This window comes from Protopterus annectens, chromosome 10.part0 (assembly GCF_019279795.1).
Source record: "Protopterus annectens isolate FY-2018-M chromosome 10.part0, PAN1.0, whole genome shotgun sequence".
Taxonomy (NCBI): Eukaryota; Metazoa; Chordata; order Ceratodontiformes; family Protopteridae; genus Protopterus; species Protopterus annectens.
This window is the reverse complement of record NC_056744.1, coordinates 1,810,035,862-1,810,056,874: the sequence shown is the minus strand read 5'-3', so window position 1 is coordinate 1,810,056,874 and position 21,013 is coordinate 1,810,035,862.

Genomic DNA, 21,013 nt, shown 5'->3' with positions numbered 1-21,013 from the left:
CATGTCCAAGTTACTGGTTTTATTGCTGTTCATCTCCATCTCCCAAATCTCATCCCTGCTACATTTCCAACATACTGTTCATCTCCCAAATCATCTTTCTGCTTCATTTCCAACATATTCTTAAGTCTTCTAGTCATCTCTCATACTCCCTTCCTTCTCTCCAGAATTTTCCACTGAAACATCAGGAAATGTTTCATTGGCACAATCTCTCTGTGGTCTTTATTACCAGAACAAGCAGCAGAATATCCTTCTTTTTCACAGCTCATTTTTTGGACAAACTTTTGTATTTTCTCCTTAGCATGTACTTCATCAAAAATGATGTTGTCCCTCCAAGGAAGAATATTTTGAAGTTAGCCAAGTGCAGCAATTTGAATGTCACTCCTGCTTCTTGCCATTCCATGAACAGTGGGATAAATGTACTCCTTTTCAGCCTGTTGTAGAATGAGTGATCATTCTCCACAATCACTCGTCTCCCACTTTTAGTACTTTGTTGATTTGCCACAGCTTTGTCAGTATCAACTCCTTCTATTGGTAGAATTGCATCTTTACTATTGAAGGTCTAGACTACTTTTTTCACAGCCATGTTTGGAGCATACACATAATGTGCCCTTTCAGTTAACAACCCTGCTGTGGAATACCAATCCAGTTGCTTATTTGTGCTTTCCACAAAATTAATAGAGTCTGTTCCTTCCAGCTTCACTGGTACAGCTGAAAATTTCAGGTTTTCCACACATCTCTTTCCTCTAATTCTATTATTTTTTTTTTTTGAAACATCTCTTCTTGAGCAGTCTCATAGCCAGCCCTTTCTACATTTCAACCTTGGATTTTTGCAGTTTTATCATCTCATCTGAATGTCTGTTTAAAGCTTCTTCCATGTTTCCAGCCTTTTGTTGTTAGAGTTGATACACTCTGTGATAATATGGGCAAGTGCCACCACAACCAGCTGGAGTTTTGTAAAGAATGATATATCCTTTGAATATCAATCTGATTTATACAAGCTGCTTTTGTTACAAATGTACTAGAACTATATGTCATTTGTATATCAAACTGATTTTGTACAGATGCTTGTGCTGAAAATGCATAAACAGTGCACCCTGCTGAAATGAAATGTACATGTATTATTGCAACTGAATTAAATGTGCATGTTTTAATAGAGGACATTGGCACAGCAGAGGTTAATCAGTTAACTTAATGGATACTGGCTAAGGCCCTTGCTACCCCTATAGTGCCTTTTTTAGGCAAGGTTAAAATGCTAAATTCACCACCATAACAGGTACGAGCAAGCAAACTCTGCGGGTAATGCTACTCGCTGCTAGAGTCTAAACCTCAAAATGCACTCACGCGAGGCACTCATTAAAACAGAGAACACTGACGTCTGTGCAGTGACAGAGACCTGGTTCAAGGCTCCATTGAGCACCCCTGCATTGCCAGGCTATAATTCATACCACACCTTTCGGCCACCTAACCTGGACCAAAACACTAAAGGTGGAGGTCTGTCCATATTCATTAAGGATATCCACACCTCCAGGCTAGTTGCTCAACATAATGCATCCGAAATTATCCAAGTGCAACTAGCACTGGGCAAGACTGCAATCCAGGTTGTAACTTGTTACAGATTCCCCACCATGCCCCAGGATTCCCACTCTTCATTTCTTAAGATCCTGGAAAATATTAAGGTACAACCTAATACCTTAATTATGGGCAATTTCAACTACCCCACCATCAGCTGGGAAAACTATTCAGGTACCAACTCATTCGCTCAACATTTTCTGGAATTTATAAATTCCAATGCCTTGGATCAGCTTGTCCACACCCCCACCAGGGTCAGCAATATCCTGGAACTGGTCATTACCAATATGGGAAACCAGTGTTCCACTCCAGAGGTCAACGCCTTGCTGGTCAGATCCGACCACAAGTTAATCACCCCAGACATCCGTATCCCAAACCCATCCCCCATTTAGGAAACCACCATCAAAAACTACTCCAAAGCCAACTTCATACTTCTTAAGACAGAAGTGGCAAACTTCATGACATCCATGCAGATGGAAAATAGAGGTACGACTGCTGAATCTTACACAAATGCACTGTATAAGCACATATACGTGTGCAAGGATCGTGCCATCCCTAACAGAACCAAGACACTATCCTCCAAAAAAAGGAAGCCAATCTGGTGGTGCCCTGCCATAAACAAACTCTACAACAGAAGGAAGAAGCTGTTGCAAAAAAGAGTAAAATCCCAAGATTGGATGAACTCCCCGGTCAGCCTCATCAAGAAGCTGAGATCCCTCATAAAATTCTCCAAAGCCATTTATGAAAATAAAATTGCCACTAATTCCAAAGACAACCACAAAGCCTTCTATAGCCATGTCAAGAATCTCAATGGCAACACTCAGATCTGCTCTGAGCTACAGCATAATGGCACTAAATATACAGAACCAACCGATATTGCCAACATCCTAGCAGACAGGTTCACTGCTAACTTTACCCCTGTCCCTGCCTCCAAAAGGCCCATCTTAATACCAGAAGAATGCAAAGCCCCTGTAATCACAGATGAACAAGTAAAAACCGCACTCTCCAAAGCCAAGAACACAGCATCCATGGGACCAGACAACATCCTAGGCTGTGTACTGCACGAACTACAGAACGAACTGGCACCCCACTTAAGCACGAACCACAGAACGAACTGGCACCCCACTTAAGTACCATGTTCAATCATAGCCTCACCTCAGGCTATGTGCCTACTGAATGGCACACAGTGATGGTTATCCCACTTCACAAAGGCAGTGCCACCACCTACCACAAAAATTACCACCCCATTAGCCCGATGAGCCTGGTCTGCAATGTCATGGAACATATCATCTTGGAGCTTATAAACAAAGATATAGGTAACCTACAAGCCCTGGACCCCACTCAGTTTCGGTTAGTAAAAGGTAGCTCACGTCTACTAAACCTGATTGACTTCTTTGAAGCAGCCACTAGAGTGGTAGACGAGGGCAAGGTAGTGCACACAGCCTATCTTGACCTCGCCAAGGTTTTCGATACCATCCTCCACTCTGGAATTATAGATAAACTCACTAAACTGGGCATAAATCCCTATGTCACAAGATGTGTGGCCAACTGGCTCTCTGACAGAACCTACACAGTAAACGTAGCCGACTTTAAGTCCGACTTCAGACCAGTGATGAGTGGAGTACCACAGGGTTTGGTCCTGGGTCCTCTCCTGTTCGGCATCTACTTCTCTGAAGTGCAGGCCAACACAGAAGGTCTTTGGCTAACAAAGTTCACAGATGACTGCAAACTGGGAGCCATAATCTAGTCACCTAATCATGTAGACATCCTACAAAATGGCCTCACAGAGACAGATGCTTGGTGTCAAAGTCATGGCCTCAAGCTCAATGCTAAGAAATGCACTGTCATTCCCTTTGGGAAAAACTCAGTACCCATGAACTATCACATAGGTGGTAGCTCACTAAACACTGAAAGTGTGATAAGAGACCTCGGGACACAGGTGGACAGTAGTCTCTCCTTTGATAACAACATCGCAACAGTAATCAGAAGATTCTTCTATGTGGCACACCTCATCACAAAAGGATTCTCCTCTATAAAAAAGGAGGTCATTGGTTTTCTCTATTCATCCCTCATCAGACCCATTATAGAGTACAATGCCCCATTTGGCATGTATCTCACAAGACACCTACAACAATTGGAAAGACCACAGAAATACCTTACTAAGGGGATTACCGGACTCAAACTGATGCCATATGCAGACCGTCTCAAAAAACTCCAGCTCTACTCCATCACATATCGCCTACTAAGAGGCGATCTCTGCCTAACATACATAGCTATGTCAAACCCAGAGCTGTTGGACATGCTACACTTAAAGAAATCCCACTCTCTCCAAGCCACATGCTCCAGGGACCTAAACCTTGTCACCACAATAAATAGAACATGCTGGAGGGATAGCTTACTGTCCCAGAGACTTCCCATACTCTGGAACAAACTATCCATTCATGTCAATCAAAGCTCCTCATTGGCACTCTAAGAAAAATCTTGATGACTGGATGGGAAATAGAAAATTCACCCTGGGATCATTTCTGTGGCACTGCTTGACAGGGGAACAGGAAAATAATTTTCTTGGGTGGCGAAAGCCAGGGAACCTTTTTAGCTAGGCTTATATAGGCCCCAGGGCCAATAGCCTAGTACCTACCTATGAATCCATGCACTTTCTCAGAGTATATTCTGTTTGGGAAGCCTGACTAGAAAGACTCTACCCACAGCATCTTGCTTTGTGGTAGTAAGTAACTTAACTAGAGAACAGTGATTCTTATAGATTAGTCATAAATATAGTGAAGCTTAGTTTAGATATTCTTTTATTTGCCTGTCTGTCCATCAATGTTCTTTTCAATATTTCCTGTTATCTGAACTCTGTGTTTTACTGTGAATATATATTCAGTATTTTCATGCTCTTTTATAATTTATTAAATATATTTACAACTTTTATTGCGGCTGATCCTTAGGCAGTATCTAACCTTTGAGAGTACTTTTATTTGGTGACATTGTGTGGGTCACTCCAGAAGGCCTAGCTATCTTGGTGAACTACTACCATTTGTATTAGTATTAATATTACACCATATAACTGAATATCCTTTTAAGAGCCTTATAGTAACTGACTGATGTCAGTGATAACTACCATATAGTCTGGGCAAAGTTGGTAGACCTGGTAATCTATGCCAGCCTTTCCCAGGTGTGTGTGTGTGTGTGTGTGTGTGTGTCAGTTACTTGACGCAGGGCACAAAGCACTGGGTTTAAAGAGAGGGTGCTGGGGAAGTTGGCTTGGACTCACTCTCAGCTGAGTACCTAACCCTACAACTGTACCAGTGGGGAACCTTACTGGGGATCTGGAGGGACACAGATATAGAGACAGCTAGACCCTGGGCTGTGTGTTCTCTTTGTGCTTTTAAGGGAAATTGATTTTGATGCAGTGAGGTCTGCATCTGGAAATACTGAGTGTATCCATTTGTATTTCAAGTGCACATCCTTCTCCAGTTTTAGTGGTGAGGATTCATGCTCCTTGATTACTGGCCCAGAGTGGGGACATCACATACAACATTAGTTCATAGGTTCATAGGTAGGTACTAGGCTATCGGCCCTGGGGCCTATACAAGCCCAGTCAAAAAGGTACCCTGGCTTTTGCCACCCAAGAAAATTATTTTCCTGTGCCACTGTCGAGCAGAGCCACAGAAGTGATCCCGGGGTGAATTTCCTATTTCCCATCCAGTCATTAGTGTTTTGTTATTTGAAGCAGATCCTAGTGCAGTTGTCTTATACTTACTGGAAGTCATGTCTGGAGCTTGCACTGCCTTTTGCTTAAGAGCTGCAGTATTTTTTCTTGGCAGTGTTCTTTCCTCACCTTTTGTAGCTGATCTTCCTTCAGGTCCTCTGTATTTCTTTCTTCCTGGCATTTAGACAGTGCACTTACTAGCCAGTTACAGAAATTTACCCAGAAACACAAAAGTCCACTGGCCTTATCTGCTGAGTTTCTGTTTTCACACTGGGAGAGCTAGAATTAAGCTGTTACTCAATGTGCAGCCATCTTGGAAGTCTCTCCCTGGTACTTTTATTGAGTTAAGACAAGGGTCAGAACCTCTGAGGTTTGTTAGAGTAGACGCCCCTGTTAAGAAAAAGCAGAAAAAAGTACAGTTGTGTAAAATCTGACCATAACAGTAGATGATCTATATCACTGTTGCAGTATTCTACATAAAAGGATGTCCACCCCAGGGCAGTCTGACACTGAGCCAGTATGCAAAAGCATAAAAAAGATATTGTATGTGCTGTACATAACATTTATACTCCCCACAGAGAACATAGGTCATAAAATGGAGATATGGATGCAACTACACATTTTTGTCAGGTGATCTGAATGCCTTGTTCCTGTACTGAATATTTAGGAACACCAGATAAGTGCCTTTTTTTTTTTTAACTTTTCTCGGTCTTGCATTTTATTTAACTACCTACAGTTCGTGTCATCCAAGCAGAGACAATGTCAGTGTGTGAAGCAGATTCCTCATAAGGATCTTCATGAACAGTGTTTTTGTTTGGTTGCTTCCCACGACCAGAACTCTTGTAGTATCAGTGAAGCATTTTTGTCCAAGACACTCAGAAGTCATTTGTCTTTCCTGGCCATTTATCTTGAGAACTAATGGTTTAAACATTTAGCCCACGGCACCTTGGCAAACTCCTTTAACCCAAGATACTCCTACTAGGTAAAAAGAAGGCAAAGAAGTCTCAGATGGATTACTTAGTTGTCCAGCATTCAATGGCTGTCCCTGTAGGGGACAGGGTAATAGCTCTTTGGATTGTTTGCTGTCTATGTTGGATTCCTCACACACACTTCCCACTCTAAATAAAGACATGACACAAACTCACTTATGCAGAGGAACTCACTATTAACTTACCAAAAGATCAGAGGCCTCCCAAACGGAAACCAATTATGCACATAAAAATGCAAAAAACAACCACAACACAACACACACAGACACACACACACAAGTGTCTCAACAAATAAGCCAATAAGGTGTCACACCACAAAAGCTAATATACTGGTAATAGGTGACTTCAGTGTGAGACACACACAGATGTTCCCCTATCCATGCTGAATAAGGAATGGGTTACAGTTAGCTGACTGTCAGGTGCCAGGATCAGTCAAGTCACTCAACCACAAGAACCAGTATGACTCTGTCATAGTCCATGTGAGGGTGAATGACTTGAGTTGTACCTCACTCGACTATATGAAGAGAGACATGACTGAGCTCTCAGATTGTGTGTCATAGCCGGGCATAAGCCAAACCTTAAGTAGTATTCTATCTTCTCCAAGGATGATGCCACAATACAAACAGAAAATGATTGACTTTAACAATTGGCTTATCTTCTGGTGTCAGTCCAAGGGGATCCAATATCATCCATCAGCCTGGGAAGACATAGTTAACAGGCCACACTGCTTTGTCAGAGATGGTCTTCACCTGTCTCCTCTAGGCTTTTGGATACTGGAAAAGGCACTTGCCTCCCCTATACTGCCTTTTTTAGGCAATGTCAAAATAACATTTCTGATGCAAAAAAAATCCACTCGAAGAAACTCAAGGTTATGGCTGCTTAATGCTAGGACCCTGAACAGGAAACTGCACTTCCTGGAAGCACTCCTCACCTTGGAAGATGCAAATACATGTGCATTTACTGAGACATGGTTCAAGGCTGCAGAAAGCACCCTGGCTTTTCAAGGTTGCAAGGCTACAATGCCTTCCACTTGCACAAACCTCAAAAATGAGCATTAAAGACCCAAAGGTGGAGGTGTATCCATCTTCATTAAAGACAAATACACCTCAAGACTAGTTGAACAGTATGACTGTCTGGAACTACTCCAGGTCCAAGTAACTACAGGTAAAACACCCTACCATATCATTGCTAGATATAGGTTCGCCACCATGAACAAAGACTAGCATATTGCCTACCTGGACTTGCTAGTCACTCACTATACAACCAAACACCTTGGTCATGGGAAATTTCAACCATTCTTCCATCAATTGGGCAACATACACAAGCACAAACATGCTCACCATGAGGTTCCTGGACTTTGTCAATACAGATGCTCTGGAACAGTTAGTCTGCAGTCCCACAAGTGGCTCAAATGTCCTACACTTAGTACTCACCATCATCGGAAGTCACTGCATTATCCCCTGTGTGTTGCCCTCCTGGTAAGGTTAGTCCATAAATCTGTCTCATTCAAAGTAACAATCAGACCTGACAGCCCCACAGGAGCAAAAAACTAAAAAATTTCTCCAAAGCAAACTACAGCCTACTAAGTGATGGTATAGATAGTTTCAAACCGACGAAATCCTCAAGCATATCAAAACAATCCTGTCTTGGTTTGTGATTTGTTGTGAAGTTGACTAGTAAGAGAAGTTTTATTTATTTTTACTGTTAAAAGGAGGTGCGTCGCGTGCGATGTAAAGAAATTACAACTTCTGTCTGGCTGTAGAACTTGTATGGTCAGAACAACATTATTGTATTTTATTATTTAGTTGGATATTGCTGGTATAATTTTTGTCATAGAAGTTGATTTAAGTTCCTTTAAATTCTTTGCTACTGACTTTGTGTAATTGTTTTCCTTTGCAATATTTTATTCATTTAAAGCTAAATAAGGTTTCCTTAAATGAGTATGCAATTAACAATTTGCTAGTGCACAAGTATCTTGTACAGTGTAATAAATGCTATGCATATTTAAAGGTAACAGCTGATAACACTGGTGATCTTTGCTCTGCGTGTCAAAAGTTGGATGATTTGCTTACTATTGTTAGAAACAAATCTCGACTTAATGATGATGATTGCACACGTGCAATTGGCAGGGCTTGGAGAACTGTTGTATTATATATTAATGACTAGACTGATGAACTAAATAATGTTAGGCATAGAACAAATAGAACAGATTTAGGAAATGATTCATCTATTTTCTGCAAAGAACATTCAACTCCTATGAAACATGATGAGGCCCCTGAGAACTATGGAATTGTGGATGCAAGTACTCAGCAATCTGAGGATCCAGTAGTGTCCAACCCACAGCCCGTGGGCCGCATGCGGCCCAAAGAGCTCTTCCATGCGGCCCACCACGCTTAAGTTCAAATTTAACTTTTTTCTGTTTTTTTTTCACACCCGCGATCTTTAACTGGTGTGCGCATGTGCTAAAAGCACCCTTCCGCTAGTTTTTCACGCTGATATAGGAATTTGTGTATTCGCGGCAAAGAAGAGCTGAAGAAGGAGGATTTGTTGATCGCACCTAAGAAGAGTTGACGAAGAGGGATTTCTCATTTAAAACCTGTACAGTACAGCATCTCCTGACTGCATTAACAGGTAAGCTAGTACAGATAGACACTGTGCTGGAAAAAGGAAAAGAGTTATGTACTGTAATCGTTAGCGTACTGTATTAAATTACAGTCACACATGGAGTTTTGTATCGCTGATAAGGACTAAAGAAGATCTACGATGGAGCCTCGTGGAACTCGTGTTAACATAATATGGTGTTAGCTAAGAATCTTGCCAGAATGTAAGTTTTGTGTCATTGGACTAGCATCTCTCTAGTTGTCTTATAGCTTTGATGTTGAAACCACTCGCTGAGTCTGTCTAGTAACAGACAACAATGTACCATATTTAATGCCTTCGAGAAGTCAAGGAAAATTGGACGCATGATTGTCCTTGTCGCTGCACGTTTATATCTTATTCAGAAATGTCACAACTTGCTAGTGCTATGACCAGTTGTAAAAGCACACCGAGTCTATAATAAAATGCTACGGTCTTCAAGGTGTAGCTTGCTTTGGACAGGAGCTACTCTTTCCAAGACTTCTGTGAAAAGGACTGAATATGCTTCTTGGCCTGTAATTATCTGTTTTGTGCATATTGCTTCCTTTTTTATGTGTATTATTTTGTTTTCTTATATATTTCTAGGACAGCGCATTCCTGTAGGTTTCTGTTATTTAGTACCGGTACTGGGTAAACAACAAAAGGAGTCGTCTTAATAAAGTAAAGTGGAGGATAGTATATAGATATAGTTCAGTGATTTTTGACTTCAGAAATTATTCTTTCACTGTATTGCAGGTAGTAAGTAAGATCACGGTTTCTCTTTGCTCATAGGTCTTTAGGCATAACATAAATATATAAACTTATAGTTAATATTTCAGTCTAGGTGAGAGTTCATAAAGAATAGCTTATCCTCAGTATGAATTCCCTTCCCATTTGCTCTATGGATGGATTTTGTAACTTTTTTCTTTGAAGTGTAGTTTTTTTTTACATGTCTTTCATTTACTGGCACTTGTTTCAAATAGCTCTGTACTGATTTTTGAAATATTCTTCACCAGAAGTCTTGTGAATTGTCTGTACAATGTCTGTCTTTTATTAGCCATTTAAAAGCTTCGGTAAACCAAGGATCCTGCTGTCTGTGCTTGCGCTAGTTGTGAATGTGCATAGGTACTCCAGATGTTAAATGACATAGTATTATACAGATGTACAGAACCATCAAGACTAAGTAAATTATATAGCTGAGCCCAATCTATAGAATGCAACACCTCTTCTGTTTCAGCAGAAGGCTGTTTTGACTTCTTATGTTTTTGAGTTAGATAGGATGAGTTACTTGATTACATTGCCAGACTGCAAAGGTTTTCAGGTGGGCCCTCAGCTGACTAAGGTGCCAGCAACAATGAAATTGCCTCAATTTTTAGCCAAGATCGATCCAGTATACTCTGAGCATCAGTTTTATAGTCTGTTCGAGTAGGAGAATTAACTGCGTGAAACCAAGTAAATACTTTATTGACTAGGTTAGTTCTCGCAAGGCCATTGGCCTCTTTTAGGGGACACCTGCAGTGGTTTACATACTAAGTAGGGGTAATTTTCTAGGGCAACAGAACATTTTTTCCTACTTTTTTTGATAAGTGCCATGAAATCTTTTATTTTACATCCATCCACCAACTCAGACAGCTGTCACTTCAGTTTAACATCTCATCTGAAGGATGGCACACCCAGGAGTGCAGGATCACACCCCTTATGTTCTGGTGTAGGGTCAGTACTTGAAAGTTAATCCAACTATATGGTGTGGGAATAGAACTTACAGCCTTCTATACTACAGGCAAGTGTTCTACCTGTTGAGCTACTCAGATTGCATATTCCACCCATTTACACTGATGTTGTAATTACAAGTAGTCTGATATAGAACATTAAGGTTACCTAATAACAGCAGCTCAATTTTGAAATGGTCATCAAATTGAGAAAAAGTGTACTGCCTAATAGTTTTATGGTTTTATCTGGCTTAAAGGAGAACTCCACCCAAAAGTCAAGTTTTTCTTTCCAAAAAGTGTTTTTCCTTACCTCTAATCCAACACTACACACTTCATGTACAAAAAATATCATTTAATAATTCTGTTTGTCCTTCTTTCCTGCATTTGTCTTTTACATCACAACAGCTACTAAGAGTGGCATTGTAATTAGGTTACGTTACTTACTTATCCCAACTACAGATCCATTAATAAAACAATGCCTCTTAAACAATGACATTCAAATGTGCCTTATCAGTTACAGGCTGCCAGCATCACACCTCAGATAAACAGTGTAACTTGGTGTCTGAACAAAGGCAGGACTTTCAGGCTTAGTTTTCAGATGCAAATGTCTTTCCCTTTAATAAAACTCAATGGCACAAAGAAAGAATGCAAGCGAACATGTTCATCTGACTCATGTGCATAGGTGTGTAGGGATTAACCAAAAAAAACATTAATGGATACTTGAAAGACAGTAGTACTTCGACTTGCTGTCTGTCCCCTTTGACAATCAAAAGGGCATTCAAAAAGCATCCTACAGCCCAGCACTTGCTCAGACCTAATAGCAAGCACTAATATACCCCGACATTTGATTGCCCAGCAGGGCAAGGCTCTTTATTCACCCCTCACCAACCAAGTGACTAAGCAGCTCACCCAAATTATTAAGGCATGCCCAAAGGGCAATTTCAGGTGTACTCTCCAGTCCAGTTGGTGAACCTGGGTATCCTGAGGCAATGTTACAACTGCTTCATGTACACAGACAACCCTCTCCTCCTACCACAAAACACTAACATATGTGAGAGATGCAATTATACAGCCAAACTGGAGGCTAAGCTGTCTCCACCCAAGACTGGAACAGACAGTCAAGAGGAGAAGATTAACACTTGCACCACACCTCCAGTCACACATACACCTACTAAACCAGCACTGGCAAAAAATACACATAAATACACAAAATCATACTCGGAGGCTCTAAATAAAAACCTGCAAAAGCATCAGAGACCTCCAAAGCAGACACCCAAACAGCCTGCACCTCCCGTCACAAACCAGACAACACATAAAACACAATATCAGTGTGCCGGACAGTCACAGCCCTTAAGGCAAAATAACATACCTAACACACTAGTAATAGGTGACTCTATAGTCAGGCACACTGATGTCCCACTCACTAGACTGGACAAGCAGAAGGTTACTGTTAGCTGCCTGTCGGGGGCCAGAATCTGTCACGTAACACAAGCACTCAGGTCACTCTAGAAAAAGTACAAATATGACTCTGTCATTGTCATGTTGGTGTGAATGACCTGAGATGTACCTCCCTGGACTACATGAAAAGAGACATGGAAGAGCTCCCTGATCATGTAGCCCAGGCTGGTATGACCCTGACCCTGAGTAGCATCCTGCCCTCACCAAGAATGATACCTCTGTATAAAGAAACAATGATCAATTTCAACAATTGACTAAGCAACTGGTGTCATTCAAAGGGGATCCAGGTTTTGTTAGCCTAGGACGACATGCTTGACAAGCAGCGTTGCTTCGCAAGAGACAGCTTGCACCTGTCACCCCAAGGCTTTTGAATACTGGCCAAGGCTCTTGCTGCCCCCATAGTGCCTTTTTTAGGCAATGCTCAAAAGTCAAACCCACCTCTGGAAACAGCACAATTAACAAAAAACTGAGGGTTATGCTACTCATCACCAGGAGTTTAAATCTCAAAATGCACACGCTTGAAGCACTCCTCAGTATGGAGAACGTCGACATCTGTGCAGTAACCGAAACCTGGTTCAAGGCTCCAGAGAGCACCCCAGCACTACCAGGCTACAACTTGTACCACACATTTCGGCCACAGAACATGGACCGAAACACAAAAGGAGGGGGTGTATCCATATTCATCAAGGATACCTACACCTCCAGGTTAGTGGCGCAGCATGATACCTCTGAGATCATCCATGTGCAACTAACATTGGGCAATTCTGCAATGCAAATTGTGGCCTGCTACAGATCACCCTCCATGACCCAGGACCACCACTCCACCTTTCTGGAGACACTGAAAAACATGAAGGTCCTACCCAACAACCTAATATTGGGCGATTTCAATGATCCTACCATTAACTGGGAAAACTACTCTAGTACAAACTGCCAGGCCCAGCACTTCCTGGATATCATCAACTCAAACACCCTGGATCAGCTGGTAAACTCCCCTACCAGAGGTGAAAACATATTGGACCTGGTCATCACAAACATGGACGACAGGTGTTCCACACTGGAGGTCAACCCGTCACTGGTTAGATCAGACCATAACTAATCACTCTGGATGTCCACACCCCCCACCACCTGCAACTAAGGAAACCATAGTAAAAAACTTTTCTAAACCAAACTTCATCTTACTTACGACAGAGGCGGTAAGTTTCACATCCCCCACGATAAAGGATAACACTGCCCAAGATGCAGAAACCTTTACAAATGCACTCTATGAGCACCTACAAGGATACATGGATCATGCCATCTCTAGCAAAACCAAGACTCACTCCTCTAAGAGAAGGAAACCAGTCTGGTGGACCCCTGCCATAAACAGGCTATACAATAGAAGGAGGAAACTAGTTCAGAAACAAAGCAAATCCCAAGAAGGAAAGACATCTCTGATCAGTATCAGTAAGAAACTGAGGTCCCTCATAAAATCATCCAAGGCTAACTTTGAAAGAAAAATAGCCAAGGATTCAAAAGATAACCACAAAGCCTTCTTTAGCTATGTTAAGAATCTAAGTGGCAACTCGCAGATATGCACTGAACTAGTGCAAAGTAGCACAAAATATACTCAACCTACTGATATTGCCAACATCCTGGCAGATAGATTCAGTGCAAAGTTCTCCCCCCCTCTCACCCCCAAAAGGTCCCACAACAATACCGGAAAAGTGTAGTGTCCCGGAAATCACAGATGCACAGGTGAAAATAGCCCTTTCAAAAGTCAAAATCATAGCGTCAATGGAGCCAGATGGTGTCCAAGGCTACGTCTTGCACAAACTACAGAATGAACTAACCACCCCACCTAAACACACTGTTCAACCTCAGCCTCTCCACAGGCTATGTACCCATAGAATGGTGCACAGCAATGGTTATTCCACTTCACAAAGGAGGGGTCACAACTGACCCTGGTAACTATCGCCCCATAAGCCTGACTAGCCTGGTCTGCAAGGCTATGGAACGCATCATCATGGAACTCATTAACAAAGACATTGGGAACCTCCAAACACTTGACCCGACCCAGTTCGGCTTTGTTATGGGCAGATCATGGCTACTAAACCTGGTTGACTTCTTCGAGACAGTCACCAAGACCATAGACGAGGGAAAGGTTGTTCACACAGCCTACCTTGACCTCGCCAAGACTTTTGACACCATTCCCCACTCAGGTATTACAGAAAAACTCACCAGCCTGAACATAAACCTCTACGTCACAAGATGGGTTTCAAACTGGCTTACAGAAAGAACTCACACGGTAAGAACAGCGGGCTCCAGGTCTGACTCTAAACCAGTCACAAGTGGTGTCCCGCAAGGCTCAGTCCTGGGACCTCTACTGTTCAGCATATACTTCTCAGATGTACAGGCAAACACAGGAAGACGTCGGCTAATCAAGCTGGCCGATGACTGCAAACTGGGAGCCATAATTGACTCTCTGACTGACACAGACATCCTCCAAAAGGGCCTTACTGAGATGGACACCTGGTGTCAAAGTCACAGCCTCAAGCTAAATGCCAAAAAATGCAAAGTCATACCATTTGGGAAAAACAAAAAACACACAAATTACCACATAGGTGGCAACTCCCCTAATACAGAAGAGGTAATAAAAGATCTGGGGACCCATGTAGATAGTAATCTCCTTTGACAATCATATTGCCAAAGTAGTTAGGAAATCCTTCTATGTGGCCCATCTAATTACTAAAGGGCTCACATCTAGAAATAAAGAGGTTATAGTGCCCCTCTACTCGTCACTCATCAGACCCATCATAGAGTACAATGCCCCATTTGGGATGTACCTCACAAGACACTTCCAACAGCTGGAGAGGCCACAAAAGTACCTCATCAACAGGATTACTGGCCTCAAACATATGTCCTATGCAGCCCGACTGAAAAAAACTCCAGCTGTACTCAGTGGCATATCGCTTACTCAGAGGTGATCTCTGCCTGACTTACAAAGCCATGTCCATCTCAGAATTGATGGACATGCTCCACCTAAAGAAATCCAAGTCACTGAGAGCTACGCGCTATAGTGAGCAGTTAATTAATCAATGGGGCAGCGAAAGCTGACACATTCTGGCTAGGCTTACAAATGCCCTCAGGCAGATAGCCTAGTACCTACCTATGAACCTGTAATTATGGTGACATTCCAAATGGTCTGCAGGTGATCGGGGGGGGGGGAGAAAAAAACGCTGCTTTTGCTTAACGTGCTAGCAGAATCAGGTAACTGGTGTATTCTTCTTTGTGGTTATTTCAGACGTCTACAGCAGGTCAGCTGGGGAGAAGCTTCATGCTAAGCATTCCTCTCAATTCCCAGCATTGCATTAGTAGTCAAAGTTGCATTTCTTATAGATCACTCTTTCCTCATCACAACAAATGTCCGAGTACGCCTGCTATGAGACCTAACAATTAGAATGGAAAGTGGCTAGCAGTGTGCTTTAATAGTTAAAGCAGTGAGATATGAATGAGTTAATACTACAGAGTTTGATTCTTACACCCATCTTTAGCATACCGTTAACTGAATGTTGTTTTTATCAGGACTATCTTGCTGACCGAGGTAGCAGACTGACTCAGAAAAATCCATTTCCGTGACAACCCAGAGACCAAAGAAGTTTGGTCACAGCTTCAGGCTTACATTGTGGGCTTCTGGGGCATTTGCAAGAACATATGTATTTTAATATATCAATACAGGCTTGCAGTCCTTTGTTATGAAGTCGTGACATTAAATGCATGCAATGCAAATACACCAAATTATTCTGTGCCGATCACAGCCATTTTTCTGTTTGATTTTCAGCAATATATAAAGTAGAAAAAAGTGCATTGATTGGGAATACAGCCCTAATTTATACTGTTGCCCTTAGATTTGCATAGCCACACAGATGGCTACAACAAGCAATTGTTAAAGTCAATAGTAATTTTATAAAACAGAAAAACATGGATTGTTTTGAAGCAACAAAAGGGGCAAGAGCAATAGCAAAGATGTGAAAGAGAGGCTTACTCAATAGTTTACATTGTGTGCACCTGTACTTTGCCCATCCCCCCATAATAATATAAGCACTGACTGCAAAATTAGAATAAAAAGCTTGCAAAGCCACTAGAGCAATACACTGAATTAAATGCTTAAATTCTTATAACCTTGATTTATGAATATAACTGAGAAAAACAGTCACCAATATTGTTAAAGGGCTTATTTTCTTATAAACCAATCTATTTAGGTTTTTAAATAAATACAGACCTACACAATCTGATAACTCAGCAAATGTAGATGGCTGGCTTGAACAAGATGGCAGTGATATGCACAGGAGATCAGCATGCTGATAAGAGTGACTATAACTTAGGCAGGGGGCAGCAGGCGGCATTAGCAGGGGTAGGGCGACAGCAGACTACACTGGGGGACAATAGTAACCACAGGATGACAGTTGGACTGCAAATATTAACAAAGGGCTGCACAAGTTGCAATGACCTGCACTGAGTGACAGTGACCTACCTCTGAGTGTCAGTGGTCTGCACAATGTATCAGCAGCCTGTAGAAGTGACAGTGGCTAGCACCAGGTGACAGTGACCTGCACAAGATGACTATGGTCAACATTAGATGGAAATGGCCAGAACAAGATGACAGTATAACCTGCACAGGATGTCAATGACCTGTACTGGTGTGGACTGCACAGGATGGTGGTCACTAGCCCTGGATGACAGTGGCCTGCACAGGATGCAGAAGATGACTGTGGCCACACTGGGTTACAGTAATCTGCTCAGGATAGTAGTGGTCTGATGCTGATGTCAGTGAGTGGCTGACACAAGGTAGAAGTGACTTGTCCAGGTTATCGGTTTTCAGCAAAGATGATAGTAATCTTTAGTTGTGAGAGTAACTCGCACAAGATGGCAGTTACTGTTTCTGAGCAACAGGCAGTAGTGACCAACAAAAAATTGTATTATACAGGTATACAACAGGTATGGAGAGTAATAAATAACATTAATGTATTAGGACAATTATGCTTCTTAAAAGCCAGTAGATCCAATGCTTAAAAAATGAACTTATGAACCTGTGAACATTTTTGCATTATCTCAGTGGGCAAAGAATTCATTACTTACATATTGTGAAAAAAAGAGCCTATCTGTGCATCATCAAAGCCCTAGGTCACATCTGCCTGGCAATGTTTGATTGTCTGTGGATACAAGTACATTTTTTCAGTTATAGCTCACTTTTATTTATGCAGGTTTTCTACCATAAGCAGTTACAGCATGACCTTACTAAAAATATCTTGTAAACATTTATTTATAATGAATGATGCTGTCTTTAATTCTATTATTGTATATGGTTATAGCAATATTACTTTATGGTAACTTACTTTGTACTGCAGAACTTAGCTTTGAATTTCTTATTCTGAGTTTTAAAAAGTCAATGTTTCAAGCTGTTATACAATGAAAGGATCTATCACAGTCTGAGTAAGATTCTTTACTAATTTCTATGGTAAATAATACTGAATCATATTAATTCCTCAAATTAATTTTTTATAAGTCGGGGTAGCAACTGGTTATCACTTAATGTTTCATTTTACAGGTCAGGATATATAATTTTGCATGGTGTACTGTATGAGGAGGTTATGAGATGGTAACCTAATATAAATCAAGGCCTGATGTTATAACCTTGCTGCTGTTTAAAAAAAAGGGGAGACTGCAGGTTAGTAACCATGCACAGAAAAAAGTTGAAGTAGATAACTTGACACAATGGTGATTTGAAAACCTGGGGAGTGAAAGGTCATATTCCTGTAATTGCTTCTGAGTTTCTGAGAGGTTTGACTTAGTCCACTAATCATATGCCTGTCACATTTGACATGTCAGTCCAAGTCCTGTGTGGGAGCAAATTCATTCAGAAATGGAGTGATCAAAATATTTGGTTGGTGCATCTCATTAAGACCCTTGCAGGTAAAAAGAATGGCACTGTTGGTGTTGAAACGTAGTCGACAAGAACTTAACCAGAGCGGTATGGAGGTGAATTCAGTTATATATAAACACAGCATTATCTTTAAGGAGGATGGTCACAGATCACAGTCAATCTGGGGGCTGGTTTCTCCCTCTTTCTCCAGATTCCCAATAAGACTCCCCACTGACACATCTACAGGGTTAAGATCTCAGGTGAGTGGTCAAGCCAAAACTTCCAGCACCCTCTCTGTCCAACCAGTGCTTCGTGTCCCTGCCCAAGTAGCTGACACACTCACACACACACTCACACTTTGAGATTTGATTTATATACAAACACACAGACACTCCTGGGGAAGGCTGGCACAGGTTCACTAGCAATGGCCCCTTCTGCCCACAGTATAAGGTAGTACCAGCTACCACCAACAACTATTCAACTATTACATATCAGCTGCTAGAAGGCCCTTCCCGAAGGGTGACCAATCTTACTGTGCAATGTTACTATTATCCAAATGGTAAGTGTGACCAACAACAAGGCTATTGTAGTGGGCTATACAGTGTCACCAAATACATATACAAGTACTCTGAGCTTAAATATCTCTAACAAACTAGTCACAATTAAAAGGTTAAATAGTTAATAATAAAAGAACAAGACAATACTCAATAACTCAGCACAGTGACAACAGAGTTGAGAATCACAGGAAATATTTTAACAACATTGCAGGACAGTCTCACATAAATACAGAAAACATATTTCTGCTGTCAGATGTAGAGTAATTTGAAATGGGTCAGCCTACTCTAGCAGCTCTACCTGCTAACTGGACAATGGAAACCTTTGTTTTCCTGCGGATTTTTTTTTACTTTGGTAACATGCAAAGTGATTGTACTCTATGTAATTCTTCCACAACTTTTTACAAATACAAAAAAAATAATAATAAAATAAAATGCACAACTGCACAGGTAGTTAAAACATACCCAAAGGGGATGATGCATTTTTTGGCATTTAGCTTGAGGCCATGTTTCTGGCACCAGTCATTTGTTTGGGTGAGACCCTCTTGTAGCTTATTCAGAACTGTTTTATTAAGTCAGTAATGTGAGTTCTTTGCTTTATTGCAAATTTGTTGGCTTATTTTTGTGGATTATACTATTGTAGGCCTGGTAATGTTGACATTTTACATACTTGGACTGCTGGAGTGGTTTTCCCAGTGAGAATTGGTACTGCTGTAGTGAATAACTAAAATGACAGTGCTAGTGTGTGCCAGTTTTTTCTTTGCAAGTGAATGAGTTTCCTTGGGTAGCATGCAAAGTAAACAGTGTTTAACTTGATGGTAGGGTTGTGATTAGGTTATTGAAAGCTACCATTCTTGTACAAGTAAGAAACTGTTGCTTACATGCTAACCATACATGTTCATAGCTCTATCAAAAGCCATCTGAATTTCATGAATCCCACCTGTGTCTCTCCTGCCTGGATATTTTTGTGTTCCATTGTGGATATAAACTGCTTCCTCCAACACGACTGACATATACTACAACTACGGCTAGTTTTAGTTTTGATTTCCTTATTTTGTACTGTAAATTCTTAGCCATTGTTTTACAAATAAATATAACTACTGATAAAGTACTAGTAGTTCATACTAGTTAGTCTTTTTTTACTTTTCAGCATGGCTTCTGCATCATGCCAAAACAAAACTGCTACAAACAGAACAATAGCAGATGAAAGAAGAGTGTTTCAGGAGAAATGGACAGACGACTATTTCTTTGTTGAATCTAATAACAAAGCACTTTGCTTACTATGCAGAGAAGTGGTATCCATTTTCAAAGACTACAATTTGAAAAGGCATTATATTTAAATGCACCCCTAATTAAGTGAATTGCAAGGAGCGTAGGGAAAAATTATTAGATTTAAAAAAAAAATCTTACATTCCAACAACAGCTGTTTCGAAAATCAGCTACTCAACCAGATTCCTTAGTGAAGGTAAGTTATGTTTTAGCAAATTTAATTGCTAAAAATCCAAGCCATTTGCTGATGGTGAATTTATTAAAGAGTGCCTTCAAAGTGTAGCAGACATCATTTGTCCTGAAAAAAAAATCAGATTTTTCTAAAATAAGTCTATCACACCAGACAATCGCTAGGTGTGTGGAAGATATAGCCAAATATATTTATTTATTTTACATTTGTTAACTGGGATAGTCCAACTGGATACATGTCCATTTTCAGTGGAGGCCCGGGCAGAAAAGCTCCAAGGAGACAAATTTACAAGACATAAAGACAGTTATTAGATACTTACAAGACCTAAAGACAATTATTACATACATATTTCAACTAGGTCCAGTAAGGGTGTCTAGTTGAGAACACATATAAGTCTTAAGCCATAGACAGATACAGTTATCAATAGGGTTATAAAAAGCAATAAACTGTGCAAACTAACACAAAATTACCATCATTATTTTGTTGTGGTGTACAATTTTCTGCAAGTGAACCAAGAGACTTTTATTTAAGCCAAGAGTTGCATTAGTATAGGAGTGGTACTGGGGTTAGTATGGTGTGGAGCAGGGACATAGCCATTTGTTGCTTAGGTGAATTTTGATAGATTCTTTAAATTTAAGTAGGGAAGTTTCCAGGGTTATAGATGCAGGCAGGGACTTCCAGATTTTGGCCACATAAGAAGAGTAAAGGGAGTCACCAGCATGGTTGTGTGTTCTAGTAACTGTTAACAGTAGCTTGTCTGTGAAGCGGATTTGTCTAGGACAAGAGTATTGTTGGATAATGTTACTTAATGAAGGTGGTATATTTGGTTGGGAGAGTTACTTGTGAGTGATGATCAGCTGATTATAGATTAGAAGATTTCGTAGTTCAAGCCAGCCCAATCGCTTTAGGTTATGACAGTGATGTGTTCTGAAGGAGCTGTTATTAGCAAATTTGACTATCTGATTGTAGCAGGTGGTCATTTTTTTGGTTTGTGTTTTGGATAGATTGGTCAAGATTGGCGATGCATACAGTAGTGTTGAGAGAAGGT